General features: G+C 37.4%; 1 protein-coding gene across 4 annotated transcripts in view; it reads right to left on the reverse strand.

Annotated features, from left to right (window-relative positions):
• Nucleotides 1-13,803, reverse strand: part of KCNIP3 (potassium voltage-gated channel interacting protein 3) — a 156,566-nt gene that overhangs the window by 59,685 nt on the left and 83,078 nt on the right. The window lies entirely within an intron of this gene.

A 13,803-nucleotide genomic window follows, 5' to 3' on the forward strand; every position in this document is an offset into this window, starting at 1 on the left:
ACCAGCCCCTGTGCACCAGCATACCAGCACATGCTGGGGATACAGGTACCTGATCAGGGACAGTAAGATACTGTGATGAAGAAAGCCCACAGAAAGAACTAGGGGACAGAAAAAAGAGGTCCAAGAGTCCCAAAGGATTATAAACATAGGATGGAGGGAAGTTACAGTAAGGAGCTATGGTTTCCTTGGTGATAGTCTGTACTGTGATTAGTAGGAGCTTGTGCACACAATTCTATTCATCAAGCATTAATTAAGTATATTAAGTACCTACTGTGTGTAAGGCAAGACATTTTGCTGAATAGATGATAGCAATACAGACATGAAAAGGGACCTATTCAAAGGACCTATTCCCTGTCCTCAAGGAGTTTATTATCTAATGGGGAGGGGGAAGAAGGAGGAAGGAATGGGTTTTAGAATATAAATACTTTAAAGTCAGGGACTATCTCCCCCCCTCCCCAGCCATTGTATCCTTTTAGCCTAACTGAATTGTATTTCCTTAATCACTGAATTGAATCTGAGGAATGTGCACAAGGTTACTGTCATAGGAAACTTTCTTACCATACAGTCTGTTTCCTTCAAGCCCCAGAAATCTTTGCCTCCTGGGATGGTCACTCCAGCCTTGGAATCCATACATTGTAAATACCTGTCACCTCTGTGACCTTTCCATCTAATTGAATGACTTCCCATACCTCCATTTAAGGAGAATACCCAGGCCGGCTATGTCTCATTCCTCTGCAAGCTGAACTCTGATATCTCTACTTTTTACTATGACTCTACAAGGTCATTCCTCCCCTCTTACCAGGACACCTATTCCTCAGCTCCAGCTTCCTTTTCTAAATTCTCTTACTTTATTACAAGCTCCTTGAGGGCAAGGATTGTCTTGTTGTTTGTGTTTGTATTCCTAGCATTTAACACAGTGTCTGGCACATAGTAAGTGCTTAATAAATGCTTGCTGAGTGACTGATAAGATTTAGCATCTAAATCAATACAAATGGCTCTCCAGAATGGTTGGAGCAGTTCACAACTCCTCCAGCACTGAATTAGTGTCCCAGTTTTTCCATATCCTCTACAATATCCAACATTTTTCTTTTTTGTAATATTAGACACTCTGATAGATGTGAGGTGGTATTTTTAGAGTTGTTTTAATTTACATTTCAATGATGATTTAGAGCATTTTATGACTATATATAGCTTTGATTTTTTTTTGTCTAAAAACTGACTCTTTTTATCCTTTGACTATCAATTGGTGAATGACTTATATTTTTATAAATTTGATTCAGTTTTCTATATATCTGAGAAATGAGGCCTTTATCAGAGATACCTATTGCAAAATTTCCCCCCAGCATTCTGTTTTCCTTATAATTTTGGTTACATTGATTTTGTTGGTTCAAAATTTTTTTAATTTATAGAATCAAAATGATCTATTTTTACATTTTGTAGTGCTCTCTATATCTTCTTTGGTTCTAAATTCTTCCAATACCCATAAATCTGGCAAACTATTCCATGCTCCCTCAATTTGCTTATACTATTACCCTTTACATATAAATCATGTATCCATTTTGACCTTATCTTGGTATATGATGTGAGATGTTGGCCTGTGCCCAGTTTCTGCCATGTTTTGCCAGAAGCTTATGTTCTAAAAGCTTAGGTATTTGAGTTTATCATATACTAGATTGCTATATTTGTTTACTATAATATAATTTGCATTTAATCTATTCCATTGATCTGTTTCTTGATAATTAATACTTTATAATACAGTTGGAAATCTAATATGGCACTTGTGGCTTGATCACATTCTTTCACATTTGTTTTTCATTGATTCCCTTGATAACCTTGAGCTTTTGTTTTTCCACATGAATTTTGTTTTATTTCTTTTAGCTCTATACAATACTTTTGATACTTTGATTGGTATGGCACTGAATAAATAGATAAATTTAAGTAGAATTGTCATTTTTATTATATTGACTTGGCCTACCCATAAGCAATTAATATTTTTCCAGTTGTTTAGATCTGAGTTTATTTGTGTGAAAAGTGTTTTATAGTTGTATTTATATAGTCCTTAAGTTTGTCTTGGCAGGTGGACTCCCAAATATTTTATGTTGTTTATAGTTATTTCAAATGAAATTTCTCTGTGAGAATTTTCTGCTGTGAGATTGATTGTTGCTGCTCTTGGACCATGCTCCCCTCCTATTCTCTTGCTGCTGGACTTTGTTGGTAATATATAGAAATGCTGGTGATTTATATGGGTTTCTTTTGTATCCTGAAACTTTGCTAAAGTTGTTAAGAATTTCAAACAGGTTTTTGTTGATTTTTTAGAATTTTCTAAGTATAACATCATATCATCTGCAAAGAATGATAGTTTTCTTATTAGTTGTTCTAATTCCTTTAATTTCTTTTTCTTTTCATTGCTATAGCTAACATTTCTAGTAAAATATAAAATAATGGAGGTGATAATGGGTGTCTTTGTTTTATCCCTGATCATATTGGGAAGACTTCTAGCTTATCCTCCAATACAAATAATGCTTGCTTATAGTTTTAAGTAAGCCATTTTTATTCCTGTTTTCTAGTGTTTTTAATAGGAATGGGTACTGTACACTGTTAAAAACTTTTTTCTGCATCTATTTACATAATTATATGATTCCTGTTGGTATTGTCATTGATATGGTTAGTTATGCTGATAATTTTCCTAATATTGAATCATCCCTGAATTCCTTGTATATATCCCCATGGTCATAGTATATGATCTTTGTGATATGTTACTATAATCTCTTTGCCAGCATTTTATTTCAATTTTTTCATCAATATTAATTTGGGAAATTGGCCTATAATTTTCTTTCTTTGTTTTGCTTCTTCCTGGCTTAGGGATCAACACTATATTTGTGTTGTAAAAGGAATTTGGTAGAACTCCTTCTTCATCTGTTTTTCCAAATAGTTTATATATTATAAGAATTAATTGTTCTTTAAGTGTTTGGTAGAATTCATTTGTGAATCTATCTGGTCCTGGGGATGTTTTCTTAGGAAGTTCATTGATGGCTCATTCAATTTTTTTTTCCTGAGGTAATTGGGGTTAAATGACTTGCCCAGGGTCATATAAGTAGGAAGTGTTAAATGTCTTAGGCCAGATTTGAACACCTAGCTGACCCTTTCTTTTTTAAAAAATCAAATTAACCATTTATTATATTAGATTTTTTAAAAAGTCAGCTTCTGGTATTATTTGTTAGTTCAATGTTTTTCTTTCAATTTTATTAATCTTTCCTTTGATTTTCAGGATTTGTAGTTTCTCCCACTTGTTTTTCAGGATTAGATTATTTAATTTTTAATCTTTCTTTACATTACTGAATGTAATTTTTATTGTATTGTGATCTGAAAAGGATACATTTACTATTTCTGCTTTACTGCATTTAACTGTGAGGTTTTTGTGTTCTGTTACATGGTCAATTTGTGTGTAGTATCCAGAAAAAAGTATATTTCTTTCTATCCCCATTCAATTTTCTCCAGAGATCTATCACATCTAACTTTTCCAGAATTTTATTTACCTCCTTAATTTCTTTCTCTCTCTCTCTCTCTCTTTTTTTTTTTTTTTTTGGTTACATTTATCTAATTCTGAGAAGGGAAAGGTGAGGTATTCACTAGTATAGTTTATTGTCTATTTTCTCTGGTGACTCATCCAACTTCTTCAAAAACTTAGATGCTGCACCAATTGGTGCATATATATTTAGTATTGCTGGCCAATAGTGAGACCCTACCCCTGGAGTGAGGCATCCCTACTGCTGAGAAAAAGGATCAAGATTTTGCTGCTGGTTGAGTTGGGGGGTGGGGCCTTACCTGCATAGACTGCTCTTTTTTCTAAGGAGGATGGGGCCTCCATAGTGGATTACTCTGGATTTGGAGCCCTGTTGCAAACTCTCTGCTGTGAAACTGGTTTTTGCTAATGCTCTTGGACCATGATCCCTTCCTATTCCAGCTTCCTATCGTGTCAGTAAGCCACTTCCCTGCTCCTAGGTCAATTCTGAGGTGGTTTTCTAGTTGTTTGGAGCAGAATTTGGGAGAACTTCAAAGGCTTCCATCTTGGCATGGGAAATCTACCCTCCTATGTTTTCCAGTAGACTGTGACCTCAATAGTACTGTCTCTCAATTCTTTCATCTCTCCTTATCTACTTGTTCCTTTTCTATTGCTTTTAAATATGATCATGGCTCTCCATCCTTATAAAACCTTCCCCAGACTCTTGTCACACTCCTTAATAGGGACTGAGCACATACTCAGAATGCATCTGATGGTGACTTCTCATGGGGAAGGGATTAAGGAGCCTGCTTCTTGGAAAACATTGGAGCATGTATAGACATTCTGTAGCAGATAACCACAGGATGAGTAGGGAGGCTTTTTGATTCACTATGAATCCACGCTATGAAGGCATTCTAAAAGCTCTAGCAGTCAGGGTCTCTGCCCCTTTCTCTTTTGCTGCTTGTTCTTAGGGAATCTCTTTGATTTCACTGAGAGAAACTGCTTCTTTAAAAGGAGTGATCTTGGGCTCTCCCCTCCAGTACTCTACCACTTTTGCTCATACTCCCCACCCCACTTCAGGGGTTTTGCTGGTGGAGTTGGAACAAAGAATGTTCCAAGGACTCCCTCTACCACCATCACTCAGTAACAATGATTCCTTTTAAGTTCATTCAATCCATATTTTGTCACTCATTCAAGATTCTAGTAACTGTTGTCTACTTGTATACTTTTCTTCTCAAAGAGTTCTGTGCCTGACTCATAGTCTTTTTTCTCCCCAAATTCTACTCTCAAAGGTTCTAAAAGAATAAATTATCTCTTGATCACCCTAACCTACCAGTTCCTCAATGTATTCATTTGACATGACCTCCTTTATCCTACCACAGCTACATTTGGAGATGATCATACCTTTGACCTTTTCATCACTCTCAAATATCCCTAATTCCATGTTGATAAATTCTGAATTTCCTTTAGTTGATCACAAACTATTTCCATTCTATCTCTCTTGACCTCAAAATTTCAAAACTTGTTCTTTGTCCTCATCATGATCTCTAAAACTTCTATCATTCTTTTTTTTTTCCCCTGAGGCAATTGGGGTTAAGTGACTTGCCCAGGATCACACAGCTAGGAAATATTAAGTGTCTGAGACCAGATTTGTACTCAGGTCCTCCTGATTTCAGGGCTGGTCCTCTAACCACTGTACCACCTAGTTGCCCCCCATCATTCATTTCTTTCCAAAGCCATCACCCTTCTACTGGATTCCCTCCTCTTCCCTATCTTGACCCGTTGGTGAATCAATTCAATTGTATACTGTCTTCTTTTGAGTCCTTGATCCTTTATTCCATCTGTCAGCCCTCAATTTTGGATTATTCCCACCAACCTCTGCCTTCACATTAACTCATGTTGCTGAAGGAATCTAGAGAAAATCATGAAACTGTGCTGACTGGATCCACCACAGATTTATGTTATGTAATGTAATGTAAGTGGGCTCTCTCTGCTGCAAAGCAATCCTGTTATACTTTCCTAATTGAATCATTATCCCAATCACTGCAACAGCTTTTCTAAACCTTGGTTTTCCTTTTCAAACTATCTGTGGTTCTTCATCACCCCATCCTCTCAGTTGAGAACCTTACATAATATTTTACTAAAAAAAATCAAGACCATTCATTGAGAGTTTCTTCTTCCTTCTTTATCTCACATCACTCAGAAATCATTTTCATCTCCTTCATTCCCATGTCACAAAAAGTGGCAACTGTCTTTTTCAAGGCAATCTGCTCAATGTGTAAGTGATTCCATTTCATACAATCTTCTCTGACAAATTGTCTAGCAAATCATCTTCATTCTCTTATTTCTTCAATCTCTCCTTGTCTACTGGCTGCTTCCCTACTGCCTACAAACACATGCATAAATTGTCTATACTCAAAAAAATCTTATTTAATCCATCCAACCCTGATAGCTATCCTCCTATATCTCTTCTTTCTTTTTTGATTAAACTCCTTGAGAAAGCTATTTACATTGGTGCTCTCCACTTCTTTTCCTCTCCCTCTCTTTTTAATTCTTTATATTTTGTCTTCTGATCCCATCATTCAACTGAAACTATTTTTTCTCATTCTTATTTCTCATTCTTTTTTGCCAACTCCAGCAGCCTTTTCCCAATCTTCAACCCTTTTGACCTCTCTTCAGCCTTTGAGATTGTCAACCACTCTCTTCTTGATATTCTCTTCTCTCTAAGTTTTCATAATACTGTTCTTTCTTGATTCTCTTCTTATGTGTCTGAATGTTCCTTCTCACTCTCCTTTGTTGGATAGGCATCAATATTATGTCCACTAAATCAAGGTTCTTTATTTAACCCTCTTTCCTTTCTCCTCTATACTATTTCACTTGGTGATCTCATAAGCTCCCATGGATTCTCTATTTATTCTCACATTTATTTGTTCAGCCCTAACCTTTCTCCTAACCTTCAATCTCACATCTCCATCTATCTATTATACATCTTGAAATAGTTGTCTCATACTTATACGAAAACTGAACTCATTATCTTCCCTCCAAAACTGTCCCCCTTTCTATTTTCCCTATTGCTATCAAGGGTACTCCTCCTCCCAGTCATTTGAGCTTGCAATGTAGGACTCATCTCTGACCTGTCACTCACTATCATCTCCCACACTTTTCCCCCCAAATGCAATCAATGGTTAAATCCTGTTGTTTCTACCTTCATGATATCTCTCACCTATGCTTCTTCTCCTTTGCCACTGCCAACATCCTGGGTCCAAGCCCTCATCACCTCACACCTAGACTCTTGCAATAGCTCATCAGTCAATTTTCCTGCCTTAATCCATCTTCCACTCAGATATCAGATTGCCCTTCCTAAAGTGCAATTCTGATCATGTCATTCTATTCAATTGGGAATTTAATCTGTTCCCCAGAAGCTCACTTCTTCTAGAATGTAAAATCCTCTATTTGACTTACAAAACTTTCCATAACCTGGTTTCTTCCTACCTTTCCAGTGTTCATATACATTATTCTTTCCAACTACTCTGTATCACCAGCTTCCTTGCTGTTCCACACACATGACATTCTATTTCCTGACTGAGAGGCAGACATTTTCACTTGCTGTCCCCCCATCCTGGGAACTTTCTCTCTTCTCATCTATGCCTTCTGGCTTCCTTCAAGCTATTGCTAAGGTTCTAAAAGAATCTTTTTTGCCCCATTAACCTTAAAGCCTTCCCTCCAAGATTTCATTGGACTTCACCTTTATAGATTTTTAAATAGATAGTTATTTGCATGTTTTTCCCCCCAAATCAATTACAAGCTTCTTGAGAGTAGGGGCAATTTTGCTAGTATATAGTAGGTACTTACTGCCTTTAATTGTTAATTGTTCAACTGTTGGGAATAACATTATATAGAAAGTGTGCTAGTCTGAGCTCACTATTCCCAGAGATAGAGTTGAGATAAAGGGAGAGTATCATCCATCCATCCACCCACCCACCCCTATTTCCCAAGTGTTGGGTCTAGAGAAAAGGTTTGTACTTTTATCTTGTTTTATCTTCAAAGTAAATATCCTTTTATAAAAGTTAATCAATGATAAGAGGTTAAATGGAATCAGGCACTAGTTTTTAATAGCTAGAAGAGGGGACACAACCAGTGGGACTTGAAACAATGCCAAAACAATTTTCTTAATGTACACACAGGTCTGATCATTTCCCTTCCCTGCTCAAGTCTGGGTCCCTATTGTCTTTAGGATCAAAAATAATCTCAGCATGACATTGTCCAAACCCTCTAAAATCTGGCTCTCACCTACCTTCTCAGACTTATTTTATATTCTTCTCTTTCACATGATGTATGTTCTGGCCAAACTAATCAGTTTGCTATTCCCCAAACATGCTATTCTATCTCCCACATTCACTTCTTTGCAGGGGTTTTCCTGATACCTGAATGCATGTTCTCCTTCGTCCCCACCTCTCCAAATTTCTTTTAAACCCCTGTTCACCTACCATCACCTACTCTAAACTTTTTATGATCCTTCTACCAGACTACTAAAGAGGGCCATGATATAAAATAGACTAAGAACCCCTATCTTAATTGTTAGTTTCCCCCCTCTCCTCCCAATTATTTAATATTACACATTCTGTATCTTCTAGTAGGTAAAAATTTTTTGAGAACAAGAATTGTTTTCTCATTTTTGTCTTTTTATCCTGCCCCCCCTCCAATATCTAGGCTCAAAAAATGTCTCTAGAGTAGAAATTAATTTCTGAAGTGGTTTGTCTATGGTCACAGAGCTGGTTAATGACAGACTGTGAATTAGAATACAGATTTATAAAGATCTCTCAACAGGGCAGTCCAGTCCTCTTTCCAATATACCAAACTGCTTCTCTTTTGGATAGAGAGGTGACCAGTAATCAGAAACACCCGAGTTCAAATCCAACCTCAGACATTTAGCTTTGTGATCCTGGGTCACTCCTCCTCCCCATTTGCCTCAGTTTCCTCAGTGGCAAAATGGGGATAATAACAACACCTATTTCAAAGGATTGATGTGAGGATCAAATCAGATAATTTGTAGTGTTTAGCTCAGTGCCTGACACATAGTGTAAAATACTTATTCCCTTTCCCACTCCACCCCACCCCCAGTTAAATATTTACAGATGGATTAGAAATACTACATTAATTAGAGGTCCTGCTGGTGAATAAAGAAATAAACAATATTTGTTAAAGTTAAACATTCATATACTAAAGTCCTTAAAATGTCTTATTAAATAGCTTAAATATGCTCTCTACAATCATATTTGCTTAGTTTATTTCCTTAGCAAACTTTTCAGTTCCACAAATGAAGCCCAGTCAGCCTTATCCCAAGGCAAATTAACATAAAATCCAAATGGGTGAAATCCACAGTAATCTGTACAGGGAATTGTTGGGGTTTTGTTTTGTTTTGTTTTTCCTCAGGGCAGGGATCTCCTTCCTCATCCCACAGATAAAGGGGCATTAACAGTTGATCAATACTTAATAGTTTCTCTTGGGCATATATGCACAAAAGGTGAAGCCTTTTAACTTATGGTGGGAATGTGTCATCCCGTTCCAAAGGAGGTCACCTCCTTCCCAGTCATCACCCTGCTGCCTCAGTTTCCTCTCCAGCCTTGGGATGGCTTTCCGCCATTTTACTGAGAAAGTCTTCAGTGACTTCCATAAACACTGAGCTATAAACAGGACATTGATTCCCTTGTTGTACACTGTAAAATATTAAAGATGCTTAAATGGATAATAGCTCAGAGAACAGAGAGCCCACTCTGCATTAGCAGCCCTGGCCAATTGGCTTAATGGACTTAAGCCGGCTGCCTCACTAGCAAGCCTCCTTGCCTGCCTGCCTGCTAGGGCCCTGGGCATCCGGGATAAGGTTGAGATGCTCGCTCTCTCTACACCCACTTCTTTGGCTGTTACAGGACGTTCAGCTAGGGCCTAGAGCCAGGAATCAGTGGTCAGCTTCCTTAACAGGAAACAAACCCCGTGCTGGATAGTCACAGCGATCACTAGCCATCCCTTTGAAGGCACTCATTTGTTTCCAGATTTTCCTTGTTTGTCCAACAATCAGCATTTGCCTCAAGCAGAGATGCAACCAGATATTCCAGCATCTGAGACAAATTCAGTTGAATTGATGGAAGGGTTAATGTATGTGCTTGAGATAGAAGAGAAGCAGAGGTCTTGGAGCTGAGAAAAATGGAAGGAATGAAGGAGGGAGGGAGGGAAGAATGGAAAGAGGAGAGAGAGGAATGAAAGAGAGAAAAAGAGGAAGGAAATAAGAGGTAAGAAAAGAGGGAAAGAAGAAGGGAGGGAAGGAGGAAAAGAAAGAGAAGAGAGGAAGGAAAGGAGACAGGGAGGGAGGGAGAAAGATAAGAAGGGGGAAAGAAGTGATGAAGGAGGGAAAGAAGGTGGGAGAAAATAAATAAAGGAAGGAAGAAAAGAGGGAAGGAAGGAAAAGAAAAGGAAGGAGGTGACAAAAGAGGGAAGGAAGAAGACAGGGAAAGAAAAAAGAAAGAAAGAAAGAAAGAAAGAAAGAAAGAAAGAAAGAAAGAAAGAAAGAAAGAAAGAAAGAAAGAAAGAAAGAAAGAAAGAAAGAAAGAAAAAGAAAGAAAGAAAGAGAAGAGAGGAAGGAAGGAAGGAGGGAAGGGAAGAAGGAAAGAAGAAAAGGAAGAGAGGGAGGGAGGGAGGAATAGAGGAAGGGAAGAAGAGAGGAAGGAAAGAAGGAAGGAAGGAAGGAAGGAAGGAAGGAAGGAAGGAAGGAAGGAAGGAAGGAAGAAGGAAGGAAGGAAAGAAGGAAGGAAGGAAAGAAGGAAGGAAGGAAGAAAGAAAAGGAAGGAAGGGAGGGAGGGAGGAAGGGAGGAAGGAAGGAAAGAAAGGCAGGGAGGGAGGGAGGAAGGGAAGGAAGGAAAGAAGAGGTGATGAACGAGGAAAAGAAAGAGGGAGGGAAAGAGGTTCAGAAGGAAGGAGGAAGGATTTGAGTGCTTACTATGTGCCAGGCACTGTGCTAAGCACTTTACAAATATGCCATTTGATCTTGGGAAATAGTGCAATTATTTTCACCCATTTTACAGTTGAGGAACCTGAGGTAAACAGAAATTAAGGGACTTGCTCAGGGTCTCATATTTAATGACTATTGTTGGATTGGAACTCAATTCTTCCTGACTCTAAGCTCAGAATTTCATCCACTATACAACCTTGCTGCCATGGAAACAAGTGAGATCACCAAGCAAAATAATATAGAAAGAAAAGATAAAAGGACGCAGAATGGGTGACATCCAAGACATGGTTGAAGAGCCAGCTAAGGAGAGTGATAAGGGAATGGTCAGAAAGATAGAAAGAAAATCAGGAGAGAAGAGGGTCATGAAATCCTAGAGGAGAGTTTCTGGAAGTTGGGGATCAGTGTAGTGTCATATGCTGCAGAGCTCGGGAAGGCTCAGGACTGAGAAAAGACTACTGAGTTTACAGCATTCTCTCTGTGCCAGGGAGGAGGCTCACAACATTTGTTGAAGATAACCCTGTTCTTGCTCCTCCCCCCTTGAAATGTGATTAAAGGATTTCTTCACTCCCCCCTCTGCAGCACAGATATGATTTAACCTTCAAAGTCTAATTCTAACCTGGGCTCCATGAAGTCTTCCCTGATAACTCCTCATTTCTCTTTCCTTCTTCTAGCTTCCTTCAGGACTATTCTACCCCTTAGCCTTCCATCATATTGTCTTGTATTCTCTACCTTGAAACAGCTGGGTCAAGCTGTTTAGAGCAATGGACAGGAGTTCAGATCATCCAAAGTCCTGAGTTCAAATTCAGTTCTAGACATTTACTAACTGACCCTAAACAAGTCACTTATCCTGTTTACCTCAGTTTCCTCAACTGTAAAATGGGAATAATAACAATACCTACTTCATAAGGTTGTTTGGAGAAACAAATGAGATCATATTTGTAAAGAGCTCAGCCCTGTGTCAACTAATAGTAACAACAATAAAAGAATTTCATAACTCAAAGAGATTTCAGATTTCATCAATTTAACATATACCCGAATGTCCCTTCTTTGACATCCCAACAAGTGGTGAGGTAATGTTTGTCTGAAGATCTCCAGAAGCAAGCCATAATACTTTAGAGTTGCTCTAAGCATTAGGAAACATTTCCTTATACTGAACTGACAGGTACCCCAAGGAAGCTTATATCCATACTGGCTCCCTGTGCTGCAGTCCAAAACCAAGCAACAAGAGCAAAACTCTTCTTCATACATCTTTCAAACACTTGAAGACTGATACCCTGTTCACCCCCCTCTCAATCATCTCCTGGAAGCTATTCAGAGCCAGTTCCTTCAAACAATGCTTCTCATGTAAAATGGTTTCAACTCCTCTATTACCCTAGTTATTCTCCAACTCATCAGTCTCTTTCCTAAAATATGGCCTCCAGAACATATTTCAGATATAAGTCAACATCAAATCATAATAATAGGTCACATTATATAGTGCTTTTGGATTTTAAAAATGTTTTCTATAAAAGACATATGAAGAAAGATGCTAGCTGCAATCAGAGAAAGAACTGAAAAGTAGAATTATGTATAGAATGATTTTACTGTTTTCACTATTAGACCCAAATAGGTGTATTTAGGAAGAAGAAAGGGAAAGAAAAAAAGAAAGAAAGAAAGAAAGAAAAACCCACCTATTTGGATCTAATAATGGCCATTTCTACTGTTGAAGTGGGAAATGGGGGAAAAGAGAAAAAGAGAGAAATTTACGTAATAGTTTTGTTGTATGTTTGAAAAGAGCTGCAAATTATGCATAACAGATTTACAATTTCATTTGAAAACATCTTTTTTATTGTACTATTATAAAAATACTTATTTAATTCCATAAATTAAAAATTAAAAAAGTTTTCTGACTAGGAACTGGGGGAGGTACATAATGCAAATAGTATCTCTAATTTACAATTGAAGAAACTGAAGCTTAGATAAATTGGTGGACGAGAAATTACTTCTCCAGAGTCTTACAACCAACATGAGTAAATGAAGGGAGACCACGCTTTCTAACTCCAAGGCTATCCCAGGTTGCTTCTAATAGCTGACATTTATAAAGTTCTGTACTTTATAAAACACTTTTACCTATATTAAAGTCTTCATTCAGGCTTTATAACAGTTCTTTGAAGTATAATTATCCCCAATTTGTAGACAACTTAATATAAATTCAGAGATCCTCTTAACTAGAGAGATTAAGTAATCTAGTTAAGTGGCCACATTGGAATTTAAATTAAAAAAAAAAAAAAACAGCACTTGTATATAGTTGATGTTTAATGAACAAAACAGATAGGTGATACAGTGGATAGAGTGCAGGGCCTGGAATCAGGAAAATCTGAGTTCAGATCTAGCTTCAGATATTTACTGTCTGTGTGACCTTGGGCAAATGACTTAGTTCTGTTTGCCTCAGTTTCTTCAGGAATGAATCAGAAAAGACGTAAGTCTGAATCATATCTCCATAACTACCTATGTGACTGTAGGCAAGTCATTCAGTTTTTTCTGAACTTCAGTTTTTTCATCCATAAAATAGGAATGATATTAATACCTTTCTCCTTGGCTAACATGAGGTACAGTTAAGATGATGTATGTAAAAGCACTCTGTAAAACCCAAGGTATCATACAAACATCATCTCTTGTTATTTTTGCTATTGTTGTTCATCCTTCCTTCTCCAAAACAACCAATGACATTGGAGGATGATGTCTTGACTTGCAAGTGAATTGTATTTAAGTAAGGCAGTCGTCAGCCAAGACATAGGTTAAGATAATTGTCGATGATCCCAGATGATACAAAAATTCATGAAGAATTCCATATTATTACCATTACATTTGCTAAGAATAATAAAAGGCTGCCTTAAAGGCTCTTCTCTAATAGGGCTTCTCTCTGGCCTATGTTAAAATTACATAAAATTCCTAAAAGATATAAAAACAGAAATACATTTGTTCAACAATTCTCTTATTATTAATATCAATTGAGGCATAAAGCAGGAGACATATACTCACAAGGTGTTTGTCTCTGTCGTAGAAGAAGAGGATCCCTTATAAATTGATGGAATCCTACAGATGCTTTTGTGCTGATATTTAACTTTGAAACAAGTGCAGAGCCTTCTAATCAATATCTTTAATCTCTCAAAAGAGTTCAGATTGACCATTCACCTAGGAAAAACTAAGTGGATGGAGAATGCCTTTAGTGTGGATTATGTCATGCAGTGGAGAGATAATTCATCAAACTGGTCCATTGAGTATAATATATCTTCAATAGACATTGAATTAGGTCTAG

The sequence above is a fragment of the Antechinus flavipes genome, chromosome 2 (genome assembly GCF_016432865.1).
Source record: "Antechinus flavipes isolate AdamAnt ecotype Samford, QLD, Australia chromosome 2, AdamAnt_v2, whole genome shotgun sequence".
Lineage (NCBI taxonomy): Eukaryota > Metazoa > Chordata > Mammalia > Dasyuromorphia > Dasyuridae > Antechinus > Antechinus flavipes.